The following is a 26,544-nucleotide window of genomic DNA, read 5'->3' as shown; positions in this document are numbered from 1 at the left end:
TTTTTTTTCTCTGGAGCGATATTATGAAATGCATGTTCAATGTATAGAAAGGCTGCTAGAGTATATTCTTTAACCGAGAAAGATTTCTCAATAGTACCCACAAATGAGTGCAGGGCAGTATCGGCTGACTAACCCTTGCCTACACTGTTGAGCTGGCAAGAAGTAAGCACTGTGGGCAGGTAACAACAAGAAAGTATTTTTTTGGACCACCCTAATATACAAATTCATGCAACTTTTCTATTGTCCTTTTACATTCATCCTCCTTTGAAAAATTTAATTTTTACTCATTTTTTAATTTTGCCTACTTGTACCCTTCTTCAAAACTGAAACTTGATTTACTCTTTACGCATACATTTACATTTTTTTCCACAGTATAGAAAAATCCGTGTACTCGTATTGTCTCCTCCTTATTGTTGATGTTCCAATCGGCTGCCAAAAGTGCGGTCAGGCGAATATTTTATGATTGCAATTTTTAGTTGATTGAACCGCGTAAAATTTAATTTTTGTTGGCATTATTTTTTTCGGTTTTCCGTTACGGCCGCAACAATTGTGCGGCTACTGAAAGTGTACACTTTGTAGTTGTAGCTGGTTTTTTTTCTAATTTCTTTTGGTGCTCGCCCGTACTCTTTCCTTCTCCTGCTTATTGGTTCTGGGATTTTGCTCATTAAGTTGTGTTTTGTTTTTGCTTTCTACTTTGTTTCTTGGTCACAATTTGCAGCATCTTTGAAGTATCCATGTAAATTGGCAAGAAATATGTTTGAATCCTTCAACCGCGTCCCTTGGGATTGTTAATTTTTCCGCACTCCTTATCGCATTAAAGGTAGACAGTAAAGTTTAATAGTAATTCCTATCTCCGCTCTTTTATTGAAATTCTGGATATACATTTATAATTCAAGGAAGGTTGCATATAATGTAATAATCATTTTTCAAATCTTTGCCTTGCTGGTCAGGAACTTTTTGGAAAGAAAATTAGAAACAAATTTATTTAAAAATGATTTCTCACCTCATCGGCTACCGAGCCAAGGGCTGAGAGGCTTTAGCGGCTCGATAACTGAGCTTGAGTTGAGTGTAAATGTTCAGAACACCGATATGGTGCTATTTCAGAGGTTCTCGTCTGAAACAATACTAAGCTGAGGGGCTCCCTCTACAGCTTAAATAAAGTACGCAGCAATTTGAACCTCTTCTGGGTAGTAAACTCGCCCTATATAGAAGCAGGAAGAGGCAAAAAGGCCTCAGTGGTGCTGTATATGTCTGAGAGGGTACTGGCACCTGCGCCAATTGCGTGAATTGTTAAGCCTTTAATCTTTTATGGAGTACTGATTTAAAGTACGGCTAAATGCATGAAAAACTAGAAAGCATCAACTCTCCATACGTCGATTACAATGAAAAAAACATTCTACTATTCTGCAAATGCTATTCAAAGGTTTAGTAGTCAGGAGTATAGGGTTAACAATGCAGCAGTGCTCAATGTTTGAAGGCTGTTTGAGTTCATGACATATGGCCACATTGGTATAATAACAAAACACTACTTAAAACTGAGCTTCGAAAGTTCATTGTTGCTAACATTAAAATAAAAGGGAAGTGGATATCGAATACTAAATACTGCTCTGACTTGGAAATTGGTAGATCTTTTCAGCTGTCGGATTACTGCAGCAAGATTCAAGTCAAAAATTATAGTTGTAACGAAAGCGAAAATAAATCTCCTTTAATAACGTTAGTGACATATTTCAATTGCTGGATTAGCAGACAATTTTTTTACTCTTGTTATTCGCGTCTCTCTAAATTTCAATTTATATTATTTTAACTATTTATTTCGGTGAAGAAGTGAAACGAATGAGTCTGATGTTGTCAAAATGAAGCCACCGCTGCTCATTATAAATTGCTTTAAGCGGAAATATATCAAACTATCTGACTCTCGTGAACTATTCGCAATCACAACAGTCAAAACTACGCAGTAAAACAACCACTTGAGCATCTCAACCAAACCAGCTTTGAACGTTAGGATCCATATGTAATAGGGGAACCGTAAGAGCATTTAGCTCTAGATAGGTGGATCACAAAAGACCATTAGGTTGAAGTGAAAGCCTCGTTCATTCATTCTAGATAGGTAAGTGGGTGAAATGCTGGATGTACTAGATTGGCATTTCGCAAGTAGCACTAAAGCACCATTTTGATACCATTATGAGACCTCCAACGGGCAGATATCTACAGCCAGCCAGAGCGGTTGCTGTAACGGAGAAGGTTGATGGGATTTAGGTTGGAGCACTGTCACAGGTTATTAAAGAAAGGAGCCCCTTAGGTTAGGTTAGGTTAAATGGCTGCCCTAGCTTAGGGCACACTTGAACAAATACTCAAAATTCGTCCATTGTGATGCCATACAGGGGAGAGGAGAAAGGAGAAGGGTAGGAAGAAGGGGCCTTGGGATTAGAGACGATGATGACCACGCATTTTACGACGACGCCGACGGTGGCCGCAACAAGCTACTGATGGACTTCACCAAATTTGTGATATTTAGACCCGCTATATCCGCAGGCGTAGTGAGCAAATGAGAGCCCAGATGTCTAAATCTGGCCAGACGAGAGCAGGCAGCTGAGAAGAAGGTGTTGAGATGATTCCACCTCGACCTCAAGACAGTTTCTGCAGAACGGACTTGAGGCAATCCCAAGTCTCATCGCATGAACACCTAACGGACAATGTCCGTTAAGGATACCCACCAAATTCGAGAGCTGGGGCTTTGTTAGCCTTAAGAGTTCCCTTGAACGTCCCCGATCTACCCGTGGCCAGAAGGATCTCACGACCTTGTACGTTTGCACACTAGCCCAGCGCTCGCTGAGTTTACTCGAGGTCCATCTTTCCAGAAGCAGACCACAGGTTCTTGAGGGAACCACAATCCTCTTATTTCGCGACGAAAACGTCTCCAATGTTCCCTGTCTAGCTAGCTCATCAGCCCAGCAGTTTCCCTCTATGACACTGTGATTGGGAACCCAAATGAGCCTGATTTCGCAGGATTCGGATGAAATCGAGAGAGAAGCCAAACATTCCCCGACCAATCTCGAACGTTTAAACAACGAACCCTGGACCTAGCGCGGGTATACAGTGATCCAGCACCATAGGGATGAACTCAATTTTTTTAAGAATGCTAGAGTGGCTGTAACTTGAGTCTAGCTTATGGCCCGAACACCTTAGTCTGCTGGTGGCGCGTTCAGTAGTAGTTTTTCCTACAATGTCCACGGGTGCCACATTCAGCCTTGCGTTAAGCGCTAGAGTAGGAGTGGTACGGAGCGCCCCACTGATTCCAATTATTCCAGACCTTTATACCCTCTCCAGCTTCTTAACTGATACCATCTTTTCCAGCGAGTTCCACCAGAAAAGGACTCCGTATGGCAATATTGGTTATATAGCCAAAAAGTGACTTTGCCTTCCTTTGGCTTCTACGTAAGACCTCTGTCAAGGATAAGACCCAGGAGCTTCACCTTGTCAGAGAGCACCAATAGAGCGCCCGCTATTGAGGGGATAAACACTCTAGGTATTTTGTATTTTCTCGTAAATAAGACGAGAATTTATCGAAAGTCCGCAATTTGGCAATCCAGAGTAGTGGCGAGAGAACACCGCCTTGCGGAGTGCCTCTGTTCACTTTCCGAAAGAAGGAAAGAAGGAAAGAAAGAAGCACCTAGTGGCCTTAACCATCTGTCTGCCAAACTCAGACATTTAGAGAGAAAGTGTTCAATAGTCTCTTTCACTGAAAGGTCCCTACAGCTTCTGCAACGGGGATTAAATGGTAAACTCAGTTTTTCTGCGTGAGTGCCGATCGTCCAATGACCGGTAAGCATAGCTACAAGTTTGGAAATTGAGTGGCGTGGAGTCCCCAAGACTATCTGCGTCCTGCGTCTATTGTACTGGGGCCAGACGATTTTTGAAATAGCACACAAGGAAATGGTCATTTGATCTGCGCTTTTCTGAGAAGTAAGTTGGGCAATTTACCTTTAATAAAAGTCAGGGGGATGCCGATGAATGGGTGTGAGACCTCTCAGTCCAATTCAATCGATCTCTTCCTGGCAAGCTGATTAGCAATTTCCTATGTCCTGGAACTTGGATTTAGCTCTACCTCAATACAATCTGTTTTTTATAGTGGATTAAAGTTTCAACATTTTTTTCAAAAACGAAATTATTTTTTTGAAATATCATATACCATAAAAATCGTCTTCTAACAAAAACCATGTCTTCAGAGGCCTATAGTAAAATTTGGTCTTATATTTTTGTAAAACCTTTTACTATTTTACTCGCATGTTTAAAATAAGCAGAAAAAGTTTAATAGGATCTATGCATACGGCATAGACGCTGTAGAAGAAGACATAGGCTTATTGGCATTTTTGGCATGGAGCAAACAGGCACGAAACCGAGACACTTGGAGTCATATGCTACAGCAGGCGACGATCCGACCAAAGTTGTCCAGCTAACAATAATAATTATAATGCATACAAAGTTGGGATGAACGCATTACCGGAATGATTTTCCCAATTGAATTTTTTCCGTATATACTTCCGTCAATTTCAAAGAATTTCGTTATGCTGACTAATTCATTATTCTAGACGCATATTCAGGGGCGTATTTGAAATAAATTTTTAGAAGGGTAGAAGGTAACCCGCTTCAAGATTTTACTTTTGTGCGTTTAAAAGCATTTCATCGCTAAACGCGTCGCATTATTTTTATTTTCCTTACATATTTTATTCACCAAATTTTTGCACAGGCAACTCTATACAAAACTTTCAATATTTAACCTTAAGTGGTGAAATTGGTATTCAAAACATGATAAATATATTCGTTCAGATTTTTAGATAGGTGGTAACCCGTGCCTAAAATATGACTGTGTTAAAGTTTACAAAAATACCCTATGTGGTATGCATTACGTAAAAATTTATTGAAATTACAAGTAAATTTTATTAAAATTTTTAGGTTTCCAAGTAGGTGGCAACACTCTTTAAAATTATTATTGGCCATTTGATATGCAAACTAATTGGGCAGCGCCTTTGCCATTTTTGAAAACTCAGAAATCTTAAGTGCTTTCCTTTTACCTGCACCGCATTCAGATCGCGTAACAAACCTCTTTATGGACTGCTCATTTTTTAATACGAGTTATTGTTGCCTAAGCACCTGAACGTTTTTAGCTAATGCTTTAATGGAAATTTCCGCAATTTGTTCTAAATTTTGTTTTTTCCTTCATTGTAAGCAGAGTAAATTTTCTCTTTGCCATTATGAGACCACACCAGGCAAATGTTAACGGAAAATTGTCATCTTCGTCAGCAAATGAATTAGACGGTACTCCCATAAATTCATTCAGCTAATTCAATTCAAGAAATTTCATTACCAGAGTGACATCGCCGGTACTTCCCCGAGATCTATTCGCAGAAATACAACGTAAAAAGAGCAAAAGAGGAAGACAAAACAAAAAATGTTGCAAATATCGAGGTAAAAATTGCAAAATCTAATATCGTAAGTACTGAGTGCGCAATGAAAAAAGAGTCACAAGTAACGAGGTGTGCAAGAGTCGACTTTTTACTGTAGGTTACTATTTTCCATTATTTTATTACTTCCTTTGTGCATTTACTTTCAACGACTAAGAAATTGTTGTAGAACAATAAGTGCCGATTTACGCACGGAGCCATCTGGAAGGCAGACACTGAAAACTCTCTGCCCCATAAGTTTTTTAAATTATACCTATTTTACTAGCAAAAATAATCCTGCATTTCCCAAACAGCAAACATAACTTTCTCCCACAAAAGAAGAAAACGAATGAAGCAACTGCCGAAAATTGTTTAAGATTGGAAATACGAATAAGAAGCGCAATGAGTGTCGCCAGTACGGGAGACAAAATCCTCTCTCTCTCTTCCGCATTCGTCCTTCACCACCGAGCAAAATGTATCCCTTCCAAATGTTTTCCTGTGTAAATGGGCAATAAGCCATTGAAAACTGTTTACAGTCGCAGATTTAGCGAGCGATCGACACTCACATTAGTATCAATAATCACTCAAAAGTCGTTTATCTACTGTCAGTCGATACTCGCAATAAGGATGAGTGATATACGAGGTGTGTTTAAAAAGTAACGCGAATTTTCGTAGGCTATGTATATTCGAATTTCGATTTTTTTGTGGCGATATGTAGGTACTTATGTCTCTCACTCATGCCGACGAGTTCGGCCATTTTGAATGTTCAGTTAACAGCTGCTTTGCTTGCACGTGTTTCGGCTCGCCTTCGAGTTTTACCTATTCAAAAAGATGGATCAAAGGATCTGTATCAAATTTTGTGTGAAAAACGAAATAAAGTGCACGGATGCATTCCGAATGTTGACTGTGTCATGCGGAGAAGCTACTTTGGACCAAAGCAATGCTTATCGGTGGTACAAAGTGTTCTCAAAAGGCCGAGAAGATGTGAACGACGAAAAGGGTGCCGGCGTGCCGGACGCCCGAGCACTTCAACAACAAAAAGATTGATGAAGTGAAGAAAATGGTATTGGCCAATCGTCGAATCACCGTTAGAGAAGTCGCTGAGAACCTAGACATATCGATTGGCTGGTGCCATTCGATTTTTTTCAATGATTTGGGCATGAGACGGGTCGCCGCAAAATTCGTACCAAAACTGCTTAATTTCGACCTTGCAGCATCGCATGAACATTGCTAATGAGATGTTGGACTATGTCCGCGACGACCGAAATTTGCTCCAGAAGGTCATAACTGGTAACGAATCGTGGGTTTATGGTTATGACGTGGAAACCAAAGCTCAATCATCTCAATGGAAGCTGCCGCATGAACCAACACCGAAAAAAGCGCGCCAAGTTCGGTCGAATGTAAAAGTTTTGCTTACCGTTTTCTTCGATTGCAGGGGCGTTGTGCATCATGAGTTCTTGCCGCATTGTAAAAAGGTCAATAAGGAATATTACCTGCACGTTACGCGCAATTTGCGCTAAATAATCCGCCAGAAAAGCTCGGATTTGTGGAAGAGTAAAAATTGACTCTTGCATCACGATAACGTCCCTGCTCACACATCGTTGCTTGTGCGCGACTTTTTGGCCAAAAACAACACACTTACGATGCGACAGCCACCGTATTCCTCAGATCTGGCCCTTTGACCTACGCTACGCTACGATTGACGAGATAAAGACGAAGGAGGAGCCGCACAAGATAAAAAAAAAGTGCTTTGAAGATTGGAAAAATCGTTGGCATAAGTGCATAATATCTCATGGGGATTACTTTGAAGGGGACAATTAATGAATAAATAATCTGTTCATTGATTTCAAACAAGCCTTCGACAGTGTTAAAAGAGATAGGATCCAGCACATACCTGTATTGCTTATTCTTGGAATACCTGCCAAACTAATAAGGCTCGTTAGCGCAACGCTCATAAATACACAAGCAAAAGTGATCATTCAAGGGAAGCTCCCGGAGTCGTTCCCTATTGAAACAGGTGTAAAACAAGGTGATGCCTTATCAACAGTCATATTCAATTTGATGCTGCACTTTGTGGTAAGGGAAGTCAACAAAGGTGACAACCCAAATATGTGCTTATGCAGATGACATCGCTATTCTCTCAAGAAATAGGAATAACTCAAAAGAAATTTTCTTAAAAATTGAAGCAGTGCAGCATTTTAAGTACCTAGGAGTTATGTTCGCATGTAGCGGTGATTCAACTTCCGCCGTCAGGGATCGCATCAACGCCGCCAACAAAGCATATTATGCCCACTTTAACTTGTTTAAGTTCCAACTTTCGTCTTAGGCTACAAAGTTAAATATGTACAAGACCCTTATTCGACCAATCCTAACATATGGTTGTGAGGTATGGACTCTTAAGGTTGATGATTGTGCTCAGATTGCTCGCATGGAAAGAAAAATTTTAAGAAAGATCTTTGGCCCAATGGATGATGGTACCTATAGAATCCGATTGAACTCTGAACTGAACGATCTAACTTAGAACGAGACAGCCGTGCGTTTTGTTAAAGCGTAGCGCATAAGATGGCTAGGTCATGTGATCCGTATGCCTGTTGACTGTACCGTGAAGAAAGCCTTGACAGGAAAGCTAATCGGCATGAAGGCCAAAGGCAGACCGAGGAACCGTTGGATAGATGCAGTGGAACACGATCTTAAGAAGCTGGGAATACGTAACTACGAAGCAACAGCTCAAGATAAACCACTTTGGAGGAGCATTTTGAAGGAAGCTTTGACGCACCCCGCGTTGTAACGCTATGAAAGAAGAAGAAGAAGAATAGAATCGATGCTGAAGTACTGGATTCACGATGCTTCCGATTACTAATTATAACTAGCAAAAGCAAAACATAAAAAAATAAGTTTGTAACTTTTAACTTCACCTTGAACTCAAGCGCGGAATAATTACTATGTCAAGTCTTCGATACATTAAAAAAAAATAAAAATAAAAAAATTAAAAATGACTGCCTTCAAAATGATTACACAAATAATTGCAAATTTTACAAGCAAAGGTCAGCCAATATTATTATTAAAACCAACACAAATCCAATGCTAGAATTTGTAAAACATCATGTATCGATTTCTGTTTAGCATTGTTGTTGGCTAACAGGTAAATTACGAGTGTTCATATAAGTAAAAACACTATTTGATTATTGAGCTTTGCCCCTTCTAATTGCCAACTTTGCATGTGTGTATGTTTGTATGTAAGCAAGTATTTGTAAAATAAATAGAAATTCGCTTTGCGCTCAACCGTTGGCAGAATTTCAACAATGTGGTAATTTAATTTATTTAACAACAAATTCTTTATTTATCTTTCCCTAATTCATTTGCACAACGGCAATTAATTGCTGATTATCAAATAAAATAGAATAATTACAAGCCAACACAAAGTAGAGATGTCGAGGAAGGTAAATAGCGCAAGTTGCATTAAATGAATTTACCCATCACAACATAACTTTCCTAGAATTAATTTAATGATTATGGAGCTGTTAAGTGATTTAAACCTAATTTTTAATATCAATACCGCTTGCATTTTTATTTATTTGTTTATTTATTTAAAGAAGTCAGGAAACAGTGAATGCTTCAGGGGATATACCAGCATAGGATTTCCCGGACTGCAGGAAACCATAGTGAAATTCAAGCGAAAATATAACATGTAATAAAATGTTGTGAGAGGCTCTGTCGAAAACGTTGGAACAATCCATGTGAGTGCAGTCGAATTGCTGCCTTGCTGAGAAAGCCCTAATGGCCATGGCAGGAAATCTTCGATTAATTTATTTACCAGCTATTTATTTCTTAAGTTTTACGTTTAACTTGTTTATGCTTTGTAAGTATGTAAATGAGGCTTGCAGCCTCAGCGCTGGTCTCATAGTAGAAACCTCATGAAAACGTCTATACTGCCGTTGCAGTGATTCACAAGAGTTTCCCCCCGATATATCAGGTCAGTCCATAAGTTCGTCCGTATTTACGTACGATTTTGCATACAATTATTCGCGGAATATAACAGAACTATTTATATTTCCTTTGATATATTGCGCATTCAATAAGTGATTTTAATCGAGGATAGAAGCACGTGTTGTTGAAAAATAAAATGGAATCTTCGTACGCGTATAAGAGGCATATTTTGTATTTTTTTTATAAAAGTGGTAAAAATGCAACAACTGCTGCTGCAGAAAGGAACACTGTTAATTGAGAGGATACCGTGAGTCTAAGGACTGCGCAAAAGTGGTTCTCAAAATTCCGAAGTGGTAGCTGCGACGTGGAGGATGCCCCGCGCTTTAACTCCGACGCCTTGCTCGAACTCGTGCAAGCTGAGCCAAATTTTACAGTCGATATGATAGCTCAGAGGTTAAAATCATCGCATGGAATAGTTCACAGACACCTGGTTCAGTTGGGAAAGGTTTCAAAGCTGGGGAAATATGTTCCGCATAGACTTTCCGTCACCAACCTTCAGCAGAGAGTGTGTGTGTGTTTTCAGCTGTTGCAACGGCTTGAAAATGACAGTTTTTTGAACCTTATCGTTACTGGTGATGAAAAATGGGTCCTTAACAAAAGTCCTGTTCGCAAACGCCAATGGTTGGATAAAGATGAAACTCCAGAACCGACCGCTAGAGATGATCTTCACCCCAAGAAGATTCTCCTGTCTATTTGGCGGGATATGTCCGGTATTGTTTATCATGAACTTCTGCAACCAAACCAGACGATAAACGCTGATTATATTTCCATCAGCTATCAAACCTGAATGAGACACTTAACAAAAATCGACCGTCTTTAGTGAATAGACGCAAAGTTTTGTTTCACCACGACAACGCAAGACCTCATAATGCAAGACAAACATTAGGCAAGCTGAACGAGCTCGGATGGGAGCTAATGCCGCATCCTACATACTCTCCGGATATTGCACCATGTGATGATCACCTTTTCCGTGGACTTCAATCCCATATGAGTAACAAGAACTACTCCTCAAAAGAAGCTATAAATAAGGATATCGAAGCTTATTTTGGCTCCAAGGACAAACAATTTTTTGAAAAAGGAATTAAAAATTTGCCTTAATTTTGGGAAGACATTGTAAATAATGAAGGAAAATATATTATTAATTAATAAATACTTTAAACATCTTTTTTATTAATTAAAACCACCTTAAAAACCACCTTATTATCGAAGCAAATTGAACTAACAAACACTTTACTTAATATGATGTCTTTACTTATTGAGAAACTATGCAAATAGATCTCAGAATAGCAATATGGAATGCCAATGGCTTATCCCGTCACACACAGGAAACTGAAGTATTTTTAAATGATAATTTTATTGACATCTTGCTAGTCTCAGAGACACATTTTACAAGTAGAACTTATTTTAATATAAAAAATTATGATATTGTTGCCACTAACCATCCTAGTAACAGGGCTCATGCTGGTTGTGCTGTATTAGTAAAGTCAAACATAAAGTATGATGTACTAGAGCCAACTAAAACAAATTCAATACAAGCCGCTGGGATTAAAATAAAATGCAATAATATTGACATACACATTTATGCACTGTATTCGCCTCCCAGGCATAGCATTACAACACCTGAATACGACACTTTTTTCAATACTCTTGGTACAAGATTTCTGGTAGGGGGCGACTACAACGCCAAACATACATGGTGGGGCTCACGTACTCCTAACCCAAAAGGAAGAGAGCTTTATAAATGTATTGTTAAAAATAATTTTAAAACGTTGTCGACGGGGGAGCCTACCTACTGGCCGAGTGATCCATCGAAAATTCCGGATTTATTAGATTTTGCTGTATACAATGGTATCCCAGCCCAATTACTGGAAGTTGTCAGTTCTGAAGAACTCAGCTCAGATCACTCTCCAGTCATTATCAGTTACGACACTCTAACTAGCCTACGGCAACAGAAATACAAAACATTAACTAGTAAGAGTCAAATAAAAATTTTTCAAGATTGGCTAACCCAAAATTTGGAACTTAATATTTCAATTAAAACAACAATTGAGCTAGATAATGCGGTCGAATATTTCACAAATAAAATCCATGAAGCGGCCATTTTTTCTACTCCCTAAAATGGTAATGAGATCAAATATCGTAGCCGTATACATGTATGTGGAGAGATAAGAGCATTAATTAAGCATAAGAGACGCCTTCGAAAAAAATCCCAAACTACTAGGAATCCAAGAGACAAAACTGCTCTAAATAAAGCAACAACTGAAGTCAAAGAAAAACTAAACGAATTTAGAAATAAATCAGTATCAGATTATATACACAGCCTAAACGATAGAAATGTTGATGATCATAAGATTTGGAATGCTACAAAATATCTCAAACATCCCAAAAAGAGAAATGCGCCTATAAAAGATTGTGGCAACGTTTGGTGTAGGTCAGACAAGAGTAAGGCTTATGCATATGCTAGATATTTAGAGGCAATGTTTTCTCCGTTTATAAACCAAAGCAACAACGATGATGATGTGTTAGCATTTCTCGATACCCCATGTCAACTATCTCTACCGATCAAACATATTACACCGAATGAAATTCGCTCTGAAATTAAAAACCTGTGTAACAACAAATCTCCTGGATATGATAAAATTGACGCCAAAGTAGCCAAGTGTTTGCCGAAAAAAGGAGTTATGTTCTTAACTCTGTTATATAACTCAATATTAAGATTAAACTATTTTCCTACACAGTGGAAGTGCGCCGAAATAGTTATGGTCCTTAAACCGGCAAAACCTGAAAATCAAATATCCTCTTACAGACCAATCAGCTTATTGACAATATTCTCCAAAATATTCGAAAGACTATTTTTGCGCAGAGTATTCCCAATACTGAAAGAAAATAAGGTCATACCCGAACATCAATTTGGTTTTCGCCGATACCATGGTACACCTGAACAATGTCACCGTGTTGTTAATTTCATAACCGACTCCTTTGAACGAAGGGAATATTGTTCAGCCGTATTTTTGGATGTACAAAAGGCATTCGACAAAGTATGGCATCAAGGCCTGTTATATAAATTAAAAAAAATACTTCCTGCACCATTTTATCTAACACTAAAGTCTTACCTCACCGAAAGATCATTTTACGTTAAGGTAAATGAAGAAATAACTGATGTTAGATACATAAAAGCTGGAGTACCACAGGGTAGCGTACTCGGTCCTATACTTTATACGATTTTTACATCTGACATACCCGAAACCGAAAATGTCCTAATGGCTACATACGCTGATGACACCGCTATACTAGCTTCAAGTCCGTCCCCAATTGATGCAACGAATCTAGTTCAGATAGAACTAAACGAGATACAGACGTGGCTGGACCGATGGAAATTAAAAGTTAACACAAACAAATCTGTGCATGTTTTGTTTTCATTGAGACGGAAAGAATGCCCTTCACTCTATCTAAATGGTAATATAATTCCCAAACATGATACGGTCAAATACCTTGGCATACATTTGGACAAACGGCTAACCTGGAAATGCCATATTCAAGCAAAAAAAACCCAGTTAAAGATAAAAACAAACAAACTTTACTGGCTACTAGGACCAAAATCAACATTTAATTTAAATAACAAAATATTAATATATAAGGCTATACTAAAGCCAGTATGGACCTACGCAGTACAACTGTGGGGAACTGCTTGCAATTCTAACATAGAAATTCTGCAAAGATATCAGTCAAAAACTTTAAGGCTTATCACAAGTGCACCCTGGTTCGTCACAAATAAAACCATACATACTGATCTAAAAATTCCCTTTATAAAAGATGAAATTAAAAAAATTACCACAAAATATTTACAGAGATTAAGTTATCACGATAACCCGCTAGCAATTGCATTACTTGATGAAACTAATGAAATTAATATACTTAAAAGACATCATGTATTAGACATTCCATTCAGAACCTAATAGATAAATCTAATATTAAAATGTATTAAAATCTAACACATAAGTCTGAATATAAGTGTACATTAATCGTAGTATACATATATATCATTATTGACCTCAATGGAGCTCAATAATATAAGTCAAATTGTTAATAGTTAGATAATTTGCTTATTATTTTAAAAATAGATTGCAAATAAACGACAAAAAAAAAAAAAAAAAAAAAAAAAAAAAATCTGTAAACAAAACTTTTTGCCAAAAACCCATTCCCTTTTCCCTGTGTGCTTTGGCGAACTCCAGTCGAAGTTTACGTTTTTTTTCAGAAATACGTGGCTTTTTTCGTGGTTTTCTACTATGAGAGCCGTTTTTGTTCAGAGCTCTTTGAATTGTTCTCGGATGAACACAGCTTGGATTGGATTGTTGGATGAGCTTGCTATATCCTCGCCCAATTTCAGAGCAGACACTTTTAGATTTTTGTCCACTTCTTTTAGAATCAAACTGACGTCTCTGCGAGATGGTTGGCTCGGGCGGAAACTCAGTAAGCCTCTTCTAGGTTTGCTGTCCACAAAGAAAGCAGTTCCTCTTTAACCTTGTATCTCAGAGCCGCTGTAGAATATAGAATAGTCTCTGTTTTTGATTTCTCCGCTTTCTTTCCATCTTATCTATTGCAATGAACATAAATTTGCTTTATATTTGATTAGTTCGTCTGCAATTTCCGCCATCTTCCTTGGCTGTAACATAGTCAAAACATTCCAAGTACATATTTTCAAATCATAATCCTTCAAACGTTGTAATGGTCGGCATCTAAGTTCGTTCCTTATTCGTGTTGTTGATGTGTCCAGACGAGTTTTTTTTAAACTGACATTAGGGTGTCAACCTAAAGGTCAGCCCCTCGGGAATTTAAACTTATATCATTTGTTCTTATAACTTCCACCAAAGTTTCATCTATATCATGTATAGAATGTTACTTGATCTCCGTGATAGGTTAACAGCACCACCACTGGAAGGCGATATAAGGGGATTGAGAATAAGTGGTGAAAGGCTTCATTTCTATTGAGCAGCCATGAAGTTGCACATTACTTCCCTTTGTGATCCCATTAAATTCTCTCACAGCTCTAGAAATCGGGGCATTGGAAGCATAATTCGTTCTAACCATCGCTAACCAGAAAATTTCATGATTTCATAAGCTTCGCTGAGGAATATTGAAATTAATTTTGTCGAGTAGCTATGGGCAGTCAATCGCCCCACTTGTCAAATCGAAAGCAAAAGTGAGGGAGAGAATAGTCCTTCCAATATCTAGTGTTTTTAGATCAATGAGCGAGCACCGACTTTTACATATATTACATGATGGAATTGGAGCAGAGAAATTCAAAGAACGCAAAGCATAACGCAGAAAAGCTTTCTGGAAACGTTGAAGCCTTCGAAACATTGTTTCAGCATACAGCGATCCATTTAGCATTGCGAAGATATGTTACTGAGTTTTAACCAATTTTCTTTGTACTGAATAGCTGTAAGTGTCCTATAAAAAAATAAAACAACTAAACAAAAAATACAAGAATGCGAATTATAAAGAGTTCGCCGATGGTCCACCTTTTATATTAATATTTATTATGAAGTCTAATAGAAATTAATTAATTTTTTGACTATTTAATTTGCGAATCTAATAAAAGCTGTGTGCTTCAGATTTTTCGTTAGCCTCACTCGGGCCCCGAAGGCCCATCTGTCAATACAGGTTACACGAAAGTTCAATAAACTCTTCATAGAGTGACATACAGGAGTGACATTGTGGGGGCAAAAATAGTACACTGGCTATATATAGCAGTGCTACGGCCTATCATGCGGTGTCTTAGTCTGGTGGCCAATACTCGAGAAAAGAACAACAGTAAAATGCCTAGAAAGTATTCAAAGAGGTGCTAGTCTCTGCATAAGCGGGGTACTAAAGACTACGCCCACGGCGGCGATGAATGACATGCTGCTCTTATTACCGATTGAGGCCTACAGCAAACAGGTGACGGCGAAATCGGCACTTAGGTTGAGAGAATCTTCTAACTTAGCCACTAAAAGAAGAGGTCACGCAAGAATACTAGACGGATACGCCTTCCTACATCAAACGACAGACTTTTGTAACTCAGTAGATTTGCATTTAAACACATCCTTTACCACAAATTTCCCAATGAGAGAAGTTTGGCAATGGGGTAATGGACAATAGAAGCGGAATCAGCATCTATACTGATGGTTTCAAGTAGGTGGAGGCCTTCATTCTGAAGGAATGAATGCCAAAATCTCATTCCGGTTACCGAATCACTGTAGTGTATTTCAAACTGAAATATTGGCTATCAGGGAAGGCCTGCTAGCCCTAAATAAAAGTGTCCTCACCACAAGAGATATAAACATATATTCAGATATCCAAAGCTGAAGCTTTAAAATCGTCCAATATCAACTCGAAGACAGTAAATGAATGTATCGACGTTCTGACGGAACTATCACAGTACTTTGTGATAAACCTGCTCTGGGTGCCGATTCATAGAGACATAGAAGGCAACTGCAAAGCAGATGAACTAGCGAGATTGGGTACCACATTACCGATCCAACCAGACAAAGCGAACATATCTATAGCTCTGTTTTTGTTGTTTTTAGTCAGGAGGTGTAAATAAAAATATCTGAAACATCATCACACGTGCCGTCACACCAATGGTATATGGGGCATGCTCCCACTAACTCTATAACATTCCTCCTCCTCGGCTGATTTCCACCCCTGGAACCGCGTTAGTATTTCTTCAAGGTAGAGCTGCGCTTATGTCTACTGACACAACAGGTTCCTGCGTCCAGGTTCCGCTCATGTGGGAGTATGGAGATTTTACGCCATCGATAGTATTCACTCCTCCCACTGGCTTCGAGAGCGGTTGTGGGGGAATGAAGCATCGGAGAAAATGCAATAGTCCGATACTCACAAACTATTGTCTTGTCTTCAGTTCGGTACTGTTGTGAGTGTTTGGCTCAAGCGTCTGTGTCTGTCGTCGGTTTGTCTAAAACAGTTCATCTTCACTGTCCACCTGCTAGCAAAGGTACCAAAAACTTTGTAATCAAAGAATAGGCTTTATATTTATAAGGTTGTTTCGTTTTTTTTTCCTTCCTTTTCTCCTAAGAACTGTCGAATTATGGCTTAGCTGGATTACATACATTGCATAAGAAATAATCTAGCTGGTCTTGTTACCTAATTAATTTAATATCTTAAGAGTATTGAATACTTAGTCTATCTTTCTGCTTCTACCGCTGCTGCCGCTGTTGTTGCTGCAGTAGCAATTGCTGCTGTCGTTTCTGGGCTTTCCTTTCCCAGTAAATGCGGGTGTTCGAATGCCTTCGCCAGCATTGCTCGTTCTTCACTGAAACGTCTGCAGTGAAAGGCCACATGTTCTGCGCTCTCGACTGTATTCGAGCAACTCGGGCAAAAAGGGCTGTCGGCCAGCTGGAAACGTTGTGGACATTCAAGGAAGCAGCCGTGTCCGGTGAGTATCTGAGGTTCGGTATGAGTTTGTAAGTCCACCGGCCTTTGATTGACTCATCCCATCTTCTTCTCCATTCGGCCATTGATCGCGTTCTTTCTACCGCCTTTTCTGCTATCGTCGGTTTCACTCTTTTTACTCCATATAGGCGATACAGCTCCATCGCGTGAATATCCACTGGTATCTTTCTAGCAATAACGCATGTTGCGTCGTCTGATACCGTTTTATAAGCGCATGCAGTACGTAGTGCGCTGCGTCTGTGGGTGCGAAATACCTCGCGCATATGGCTATGTTTAGCCTCAAGCCATATCGGCGCCGCATATAATACAATAGAGTTCATCACAGTCGATATGAGTCGTCTGCTCTCTCCTTGCGGGCCACCTATGTTAGGCAGAATTCTCGCCAGTGCGCCATTGACAGCCGCTGCTTTACAATTAACTGCTGTAAGATTATGCTTAAGGTTCACATGGTTTGATTGAAAAGTAATGAGCCTTATTTTTTTTAAGAAGTTTTATTAAACTTTTTGGCTTATACAACTAATACTCTTCAAAATAGGACCCTTGAGCGTCAATACATCGCTGGTAGCGGTAGTTCCACTGCAGGAAACATTTTTTAAACTCATCCGCCGGAATCGCGTTCAATTCGGCTGTCACAGTTTTTTGGATCTCCTCGATGGAGACGAAACGCCTCCCCCTCATCTTCTTTTCAGGCGCGGGAACAAGAAGAAGTCCGGAGGGGACAGGTCTGGGCTGTAGGGGGGGTGGGGAAGCACCGGAACCCCCATCTTGGCCAATGCAGAGGTGCAGAGGAAGGCGGTGTGCGCCGGCGCATTGTCGTGATGAAGGGTCCAATTGATCGCACAGATCGCTGTTCGTCTTCGACGTCCTCCCGGCCTTCCTTGAACGACTTGTGCCACCGGTTTACCTGGGCACTGGGCAGAGATTGGTCCCCGTAAGCCTCTTTGAGTACCCCAATGGTTTCGGTACTCGTTTTGTTTAGCTTTACGCAAAATTTGATCGAGTAACGTTGCTCCAACGATCGCTGCATTTTCGCCACTGCAAAATCCTAACACACTTTTAAAACAGCTTTCACGCGCGGAGTGATGTTGACTGCACCGCTGTCGCCAGCGAACTGGGACCGGTTTCTAGTGGAAGGGGAAGGTCCAACGATTCCAACGATTTTCTCCCACCAGCCGATTCGGTTGATCGTTTGGCAGACGCTCCGCGCGAGAGGGCTCATTACTTTTCAATAAAATCCTGTAGCCTCGTGTCGAGCATGACTCTGAGGTACTAAATCGCCTCCTGTGAGAATATTTCGTGCCCGCCAACCGTGATTCTCATAATTCTTTTTTGCTTCCACGCGCTTATAAGCACCTATACCATAGCTTATAATCACCATACCTATACCTCTAGCAACTTGTAAGATGCTTATAGATAAACACACTATCAGTCCCGCCAACAGGCTATGGTCTTCGTCCCTAAACTGTGTAACTAGCAGAATGACGTGGCCGGAATGGAACAAGGGCCGCACAAACCGACTATTGAAACTAAGCAGGAAAAACATGAGAAATCTTTTCGGCGTCCTAACAGGGCATTGTCTGATTGGCCGGCATGCCAGCAAACTGGGAGCGCCCTATAACGACTATTGTAGAAGCTGTAACGACATCGAAGAAGAAGAAACTATAGAACACTTGCTATGCGGGTGCTTGGCTCTGAAGAAGGTTCAATATTTTAGGAAAAAGTTCCTTGAATAACTGGTCAGAAGTAGCCAATATAAAAATAACAAGTCTTGTTAGATATATCAAAGCCACAGGTTGGGTCAGTGAGTACATTGTAGAGTGACGAGAGGGGACAGCGCCGGTGGTATCACAGTGGGCCTACAGCAGGCCTAGGTATGTCAACCGACCACCACTATACCTACCTACCTACATACAGGCCACGCATGTTTGTATGCCCATATATTCGATAATTCAATGAAATGCGCCTACACACACACACACACTCATACTTATAAATGCCATATTTATGTGCTTATATGTGCAAATATATGGAATGTGAATTTATCAAACCAACAAAATTCAGAGTAGAGCGCATAAGCGCTGTTTGTGGCAAGCGCAAATATAAAAAGGAAAGAGAAAAAATCCGTAAACCGGAAAAAAAACTCATGCAATATTTAATTGGATAGTTAATTAAATAGCAATCGATTGCCTTTTAACATTTTAACCTCATTTTGTGGCTTCGACTAAAATTAAATGTTGGAAAATGTACGAAGAATAAATACGAATTGAATAACGGAATGAATGAACAACTGAATAAATGAGTTAACCACTGAGAAAATGAGATGAGCAGAGTCGAGTTGAGTTGAGTTGTTAAGTGAATTTGTAGTAGATATTTAAGTTCATATGCATGTAAGTGTGTAAGTAAATGGGAAAGTGAGTAAGTTTGGTGGGCTTCGAAAAGCTGTGGGAATGGATTGATTTGATCTAGCCGGTTGTTTGAGTGGCCTGAATTGACAGCACGAGCAGAAATGACTGCGAAACGTTTAATTGAATTTCGGCGCTGTGGTCTGGATGCTGTTCATGGGCTCGTTATTTCAATTTAAAGAAATGGCAAATTAAAAGAACAAATAGCTTAACATTTTTACAAAGACATGTTTGTATATTTGCACGTATAGGCAAAGTGTCAGTGTATTCCTGTGGAGCAGAAATTCGGCCAAAGCTAAGGGGCAGGAGAAAGAATTAAAGTTTGCATATTTATTATAAAAGGAAAATACGGAATTTTTGTGGTTCACAAATTAACAAAATTTACTAAAAGGAAATTTGAGTGAAGACAAAATAATATTACAGGAGAGGTTCAATGTGAAATGTAGACTTAGCTTATGGAGATGCGAACAGTATAACCAGCTGAAAATATGTTTTTTTTGTTGGTTCAAAAAAAAATTGTTTTCTCTGGATGATATCTCTTAAATTTTTTCCAAGACTAAAATTATTAGACACCTGTTTTTTTTTCTACAATAATAAAGGGGTTTCCAATAACAGGTGTTACTATATTTTGAATAGCATGCTATTTCGGTAGATGCCACTTTTGAAGCTGTCATTTTTTGATATGTGACAACGCATTGAAATTATTAAAATTCACTATAAAAATGGTGAAAATTTGGCAGAGGTAGTGAAGTATCCTATTGGACCGCAATGCAGAATTTGGTGAAAAAATTCAAGCTGTTGGGACGAGTTGGTGATGTCAAGAATAAAACTCCACCTCGTCGTTCAAGAACAGCGGAAAATATTGCTGTTGTAGCCGAAAGTGTTGAAGAAACCCAGGGTTGTCCATTCCTCATCGTTCCTTGGAACTAGGCATTCCACAAACGTCATTACACCGTATTTTGCATAAAGATTTGGGTCTTAAAGCTTATAAAGTCCAGTTAACACAAGAACTCAAGCCGGCCGATCATGAACAATGGCGTGTATTTGCTGATTGGGTCGTTGAAATGCATGAAAATGATCCGGAATTCGATCAAAAAATCATCTGGAGTGATGAGGCCCATTTCCACCTCAGTGGCTTCGTCAACAAGCAAAATTGTCGGATCTAGGGCTCAGAAAATGCAAGAGTTATTGTTGAAAAGAATCTCTATCCTCAACGTGTGATTGTTTGGTGCGGTTTATGGTCCGGTGGAGTCATTGGACCTGAAGCAACAGTTACGGTGAATGGATTGCGCTATCGAGAGATTATTAATGGTTTTTTATGACCGGAATTGGTTGGTATTAATCTGGACAACGTTTATTTTCAACAAGACGGTGCTACGTGCCACACAAGGAACGAAACCATTGATCTTTATCAACCATTCATGACATTTTTTCTTTAAGATAATCCCTTTCAAATGGTTGCTGCAACTGCGCCGGAATCCGGCCATCCGTAAACACCAATTTGGAATGACTCGCTAGAGGACATCGATCGGTATCTCGAGAGTAACTTTAGTAATGTTGGCTTCCAATGCCTCAATCGAGGGTGGTTCACCCATAAAGCATTTAGACTTTACATACCCCACAAATAAAAGTTTTGATTCTGGCCTTGGGATGAGATACTTGAAATCCAACAATAGTTGCACTCCACGGCTACCCAAAACGAGTAATACAAGTACATGGTGATTTAACATGTGAAATTCTCTGTTCATATTTACCCAAATTGTAGTTAAAGTTGTCAGAAAATCATGATTTAAACAAACACCGCCTTGGTTTTTTATTAGGATAACACAAAAAATGAGCAACGATGAATTATTGATTTTTTATTCAGCATTAACTCAAGTATCATCATCACCATCAAGTACCGATTACAGCTTAGGGTGAGCTTTAGCTTCTTCCACAATTCTCTTCCATCTTCTATCTCCAGCTCCTAACTCGTAGCTTTTTCAGGTCGGCTATGACTTGGTCACGTCAGGTTGACCTTGGACGTCCCCGGGCGTTGTTAAAAAATACTATTTGGAGTGTCTGTCTTCCATGCGAACAGTGTGCCCTAACCATCAAAGCCTTTTGTGATTTAATGTGTTTCACGACATCTTCTCCCTGGCACAAGTTTAGCAATCCATTGTTGTAGCGTATTCGGTACATTTCATCGTTGCATCTCCATAAACACCCTTCCGAGCACTATTCGTTCGCAGACTCTTAAATTCCTTGCGTCTTTGCTTGTCAATGTCCAGCACTCGCAGCCGACAGTATTATTGACTGGCAGAGGCGGAGTTTACATTCACACGTTAGCAGTTTGGGCTTAGGCAATTTCGTGTGGGCGTAATATGCTTTGTTTGCTGCCATTATTCTGTCTTGTATTGTGTCATCACTACTGTTGTCATTTTTTATTAATACTCCGAAATATTTGAAGTGTTGAATACCTTCAAGGGTAAGTGTCCCGATTTTGATGTTTTCAGGACTTCGTCTTTCTTCGTTGCGGGAGGGCTTCAGATATTTAGTTTTGCCTTCATTTATTCTAAGGCCTACTGCTTTTGCAAGACATTCAATATTACAGAAAGTTACAATGAGATACCTTTTGTTACATGCCACTATTGCGATATCGTCCGCATACGCGACTGTTATTCCTGACCAACTAAGGAGGTTTCCAAACTTCACTTCGTTTTTTATCGCATAGTGAAGAAGAAGATTAAATACAGATGTGGAAAGCGCGTCTCCTTGTTTTACGCTACAGGAAATTTCGAAGGGCTTTGACACTACTTTTCCAGTAGCGTTAGTCAGAGTTGCTATGACCAGCTGAATAAGTTTGTTGCTGATACCCAAGTTGGAGAGCGCTTCTGGGATTTTGTCTCGGAGGATACTGTCAAAAGCTTGCTTGAAATCAACGAAAGGGTTGTGCAGGCCCAAGTTGTTGTCATAGCATTTTTTCAAGATTTTGCTCTAGCATAAAGACTTGGTCTGTTGGTGACTGACCTGGGCGAAATCCGCCTTGGTATTCACTTAAGACTTTTCTGCTGCCGCAGTTAGCCGGGAAGCGAGGATTCGAGAGAAGATTTTATACGTGGAATTTAGGAGAGTGATTCCACGGTAGTTTTCACAATTCAATTTGTCTCCCTTTTTGTGACTAGGAGTTACCAAGCCTACCCGCCATGCTTCCGGGATGCAGCCACGGTACCATATATTTAAAAAGAAGTGTAGTAGAGCTTGACGTCCGTTCTCATCGAGGTATTTCCGCGGCTCTATGGTGATGCCATCTTCTCCAGGAGCCTTATTGTTACTCATATGAGCAATAGCTTTATTAAGTTCCATCAAGTTGAGAGATGATGTGCTTGTTGTAACGGGGTTATGTAGATCCGAAAAGAATTCTTTCCAGCCTTCGATAACGCTACTTTCTTCAGATAATATAACTCCGTTTTTATCCTTACAAATGTTAAAGGGGAACAAATTACCTGGATTTCCCGTAATGAAACAGTCACAAAACAGAGCATACAATAAAACTATATTCACTTTCTGGAGACTAAACTAAAAGATGAGTTCAATAGCACATAAAATTCTTTCTTTGAAATGGAGACATCGAAGTAGTTAGAAGATCTCATTAAAATCAATAGGAGTATTACGAGCATAATTTGTGTCAAACTTATTTAGATAGAAAAGATGAATGTTACGAAGAATTCTTGGAGGCATAAGAAATTTAATAGTTTGAACCAGAAATGAACAACCAATGTTACAATTAATAACACTGAAAACAAAGGAGAGAGCAAGAATCGTTCTGAAAACTTCAAGTTGATAAATAGCAAATGGGCTGTATGCGATGGGATAGGAGCAGAAAACTTTTATGAGCTTAGTACATATTTCAGAGGCAGCTTTTGCACACATTCGATCCTATCGTGTAAAAATTCCCTGTAAGGCCTCCAAATAAGCGCAACATATTCCAAACTAGAGCGCACGAATTCAGTGAACAACAATTTCAGGGTATAAGAATCGTAAAATTTGAGCTATTCTGTCGTGTAAAACCTGAGACAGAATATGATTTTCATAAGATGAAATTAATGTGACTGTTAAATTAAAAACGACTGTCGAAAATGCCACCTAAATCTTCGGATTATTTAATAGATTGAACAGATTTAGAAAATAGATTTTTTAACTATAATTCGAAAAGTTTCTTTGGAAATATAAATTACAAATCATTGTTGTGCGCAGCGATCCTAAATTAGTCTAAAAAACATAAAAAGAAAAGTTCACCTTCTCGGACAGATGGTGCCAAGCTTGGCTGGTCAGCATATCCGTACTTTTGAAAGACTCAAAATCTGTGGATTACTTCAAAGGCAAGAAGTAATTATCATGTAGAATCCGTATGTCGGCAGAGGGACCAAACAAGTTGTGGCTGGCGACGGGCAAAGAGTACGAGTATAGTATGTGCAACCATTTACCTATTGCCATTGGTCAATAATGCTTCAAACTTGGAAAAGCAAACACAGCAGCTCTCATTACACAGAGTCTGGCACTCGAAGTGTAACTAATTAAAAATGCCAGAAATTTAGCTTGAAAAAGTAAAATAATGTGTGAAAATAATGCAAAATTAAGAATCAATTTACTTTTGCTCGATATGACCACCTTCTGCCTTGACAATGATCTTGAGACGGTCCAGAAACAAATCGCAAGCTGCCCGAATGTGTCTTGCAGGTATTTTGGCCCACTTGCGGACAATGGCTTTTTTCAACCCTCCAGATTGTTGAATCCTTTATTTCGGAGCTTGCACTCCAAAATGGCTCAAAGAGAATAATCCATCGGATTCGCATCTGGTGAATTTGAGAGCCATTGCGGGGAAGTTATGAAGTTCGGAATGTTGTTTTTTAGCCATTCTTGGGACACTCGAGCTTTGTGAGGCGGTGCCGAATCCTGTTGGAACGTCGATTGTCTGTGAAATGCTTGTTTGCCCATGGCTTCAAAGCAACCTCCAGAATACTTTCCTGATAATATTTCGCATTTAGCTTCACGCCAGACTCTATGAAACGCTGTGGTTACAGCGGCCCAAACCATTACCTGTGGGGGTACTGCCTCCTGGTGGCCAATCGATGACTCAAATTCTCGCATGAACGGTCAGGCAAATAAATCCTATCGTTTTGAGAGTTTACGAATTGCTCGATTTGAAAAAGTTTCTCGTCAGAAAACATAATGTTGGGAAATTTACCGCTTTCAGCCAAGCAAAGCACGCCTTCGCTCTCTCAAGTCTGACTTTTTGCAGCCTTGGTGTGAGATCATGCGCTGTTTGGATCTTATAAGGCTTGACTTTGAGATTATTTTTCAGTCTACGGCGATGCTACGGTCAGATATTTTCAGTTCTTTCGCCATTCGATTGGCTTTTCTTCGGGGATTTCACTCAAGTTGCTTCTTCACTTTTTGACCCATTTCACGTGCCGTTGCAGTCTTTTGATGACCACATCCATGACGTTTAGCGACGCTACCAGTTTTATTGTAACGAGTAATGGTGCGATAAGCAAAAACTTTATTTACTTTAAGGTGCTCGAGCTCACGAACAATCGCTGGTTGTGGTTTTCCAACTAAATATATTGCGATCCCACTTTTACGTTTGAAATCCAATACTGATTTTCTTTCTTCGCCTTTACTCTCGTCCAAGTGCTCCCGCGCGCTTGTAATCAACTGGAACTTCGGACTGCCATTTAGCCAACTCACAAACAGCTTATGGCATTACATTAGCTGCGCGAGTGATCTGAAGTTGGTTACACTTCGAGTGCCGGACCCTGTATTTACTCTAATTATATTCAGTTTAAAAAAAAAGATTCATAAAATTAATTTATTTTTAATGGATTTACATTTCTAACTCTTTTGAACTGATGATAATAGAGTTGCCAGCGCCGTGGTACTGAACCAATAACTATTTTCACTAATCCAGCTTTTCTGTGCCCACACGTATACAAGCTGTGCACGTTGCACACACACATACATGCGTACATATATATGAACTACGCCTTACTTTTAAGGCTTCAATGTGGAAAGAGGTAATTTTAATGGAATTTTCGACAAGGCCACAAAACGTTGAGCGACCCGGTAATTGTTTTACTAAGTATACAGATATCCCTTGAGTACTAAACAAGAACAAAAACAAAAGCAAAAACTAAAATGCAGCAACCAAACACTATATAAGTAAAACTAAAGTACTCCCATACAAGGCAACCAAAATGAAATTAGCAAACGCTTTGAGCTCTTATGCAGAAACATTGCTGCCGTAGTTGAGGATATCGGATAGTCTGTGGGTGGCAGAAAATGCTGACCTTTTAATTTTCGCACTTTGGCTAAAGATTTTTGCAATATTTGGTAGTTTGGTAGCCGCTGGGAAGTAGAGCAGTTGGTTACTTGCAGCTCAGCAGTCAAATTAATTGCAAACTAGTTACCAAGGATTCGCAATTCTTTTATACTTGGATTTTGTTGTTGCATTCTTTCAGTTTTGTACTTTCGAGTGTGGCTATTTGCATTTCGTAATGCATAGCTATTAGGGATATTGCGCTTTTAGAGGGTAAACTGACGAGTATTGCTAGATAAGTATTTATATTTATAGGGAGCCAACAACAAAAACAACAGAAAATGAGGGAAAATAAACATAAGGGTTTAAACTCGCATTGGAGTCCTAACAAATTATGAATGAAAACAACAACACTTAACTAACATTGTGACCCTGCCTAAGGATAAACTGAGAACGCTCACGGGCATTCTCACAGGCCATAACATATGGCGCAGTCATCTGCACCGGATTGGGATATGGACAACTGACTCTCGCCGTTTCAGTGAAAAATCCCCGGAGACTCTACTTTCTTCTTGATTGCGGCGCCTTAGCGCGAATAAGGTTGAGACATCTTGGCCAGATGCAGCCACAAAAAAGGCATATACGCTCAGTCCAACCCATCTCTATCTTAAGTTTATTAAAGGGACAGACCTGTTAACGGCCCTATTTACTCTGATTTTCATTAAAATTATTTAAGATGAAGAAGTCATTATATTTTTTTCAAAATTGGCATACAGTTCATTTATACATTAAAATAATATAATTTTATTTTATTTTAATTATTTAAAATGGCGGATGTACACTCAATTCTTCCAGGAAGGTAGGAGCGGAGCTTCTCAATCGGCGGGCATTGTAGCATCGGCGTCAGTAACCAGAATACAAAAAAACCAAAAATTTTGTTTGTTTATTAATGTCATAATTT

Source organism: Anastrepha ludens, chromosome 3 (assembly GCF_028408465.1).
Source record: "Anastrepha ludens isolate Willacy chromosome 3, idAnaLude1.1, whole genome shotgun sequence".
NCBI classification, from domain to species: Eukaryota; Metazoa; Arthropoda; class Insecta; order Diptera; family Tephritidae; genus Anastrepha; species Anastrepha ludens.
The sequence above is the reverse complement of the archived record's forward strand: the minus strand, read 5'-3'. Positions refer to the sequence as shown.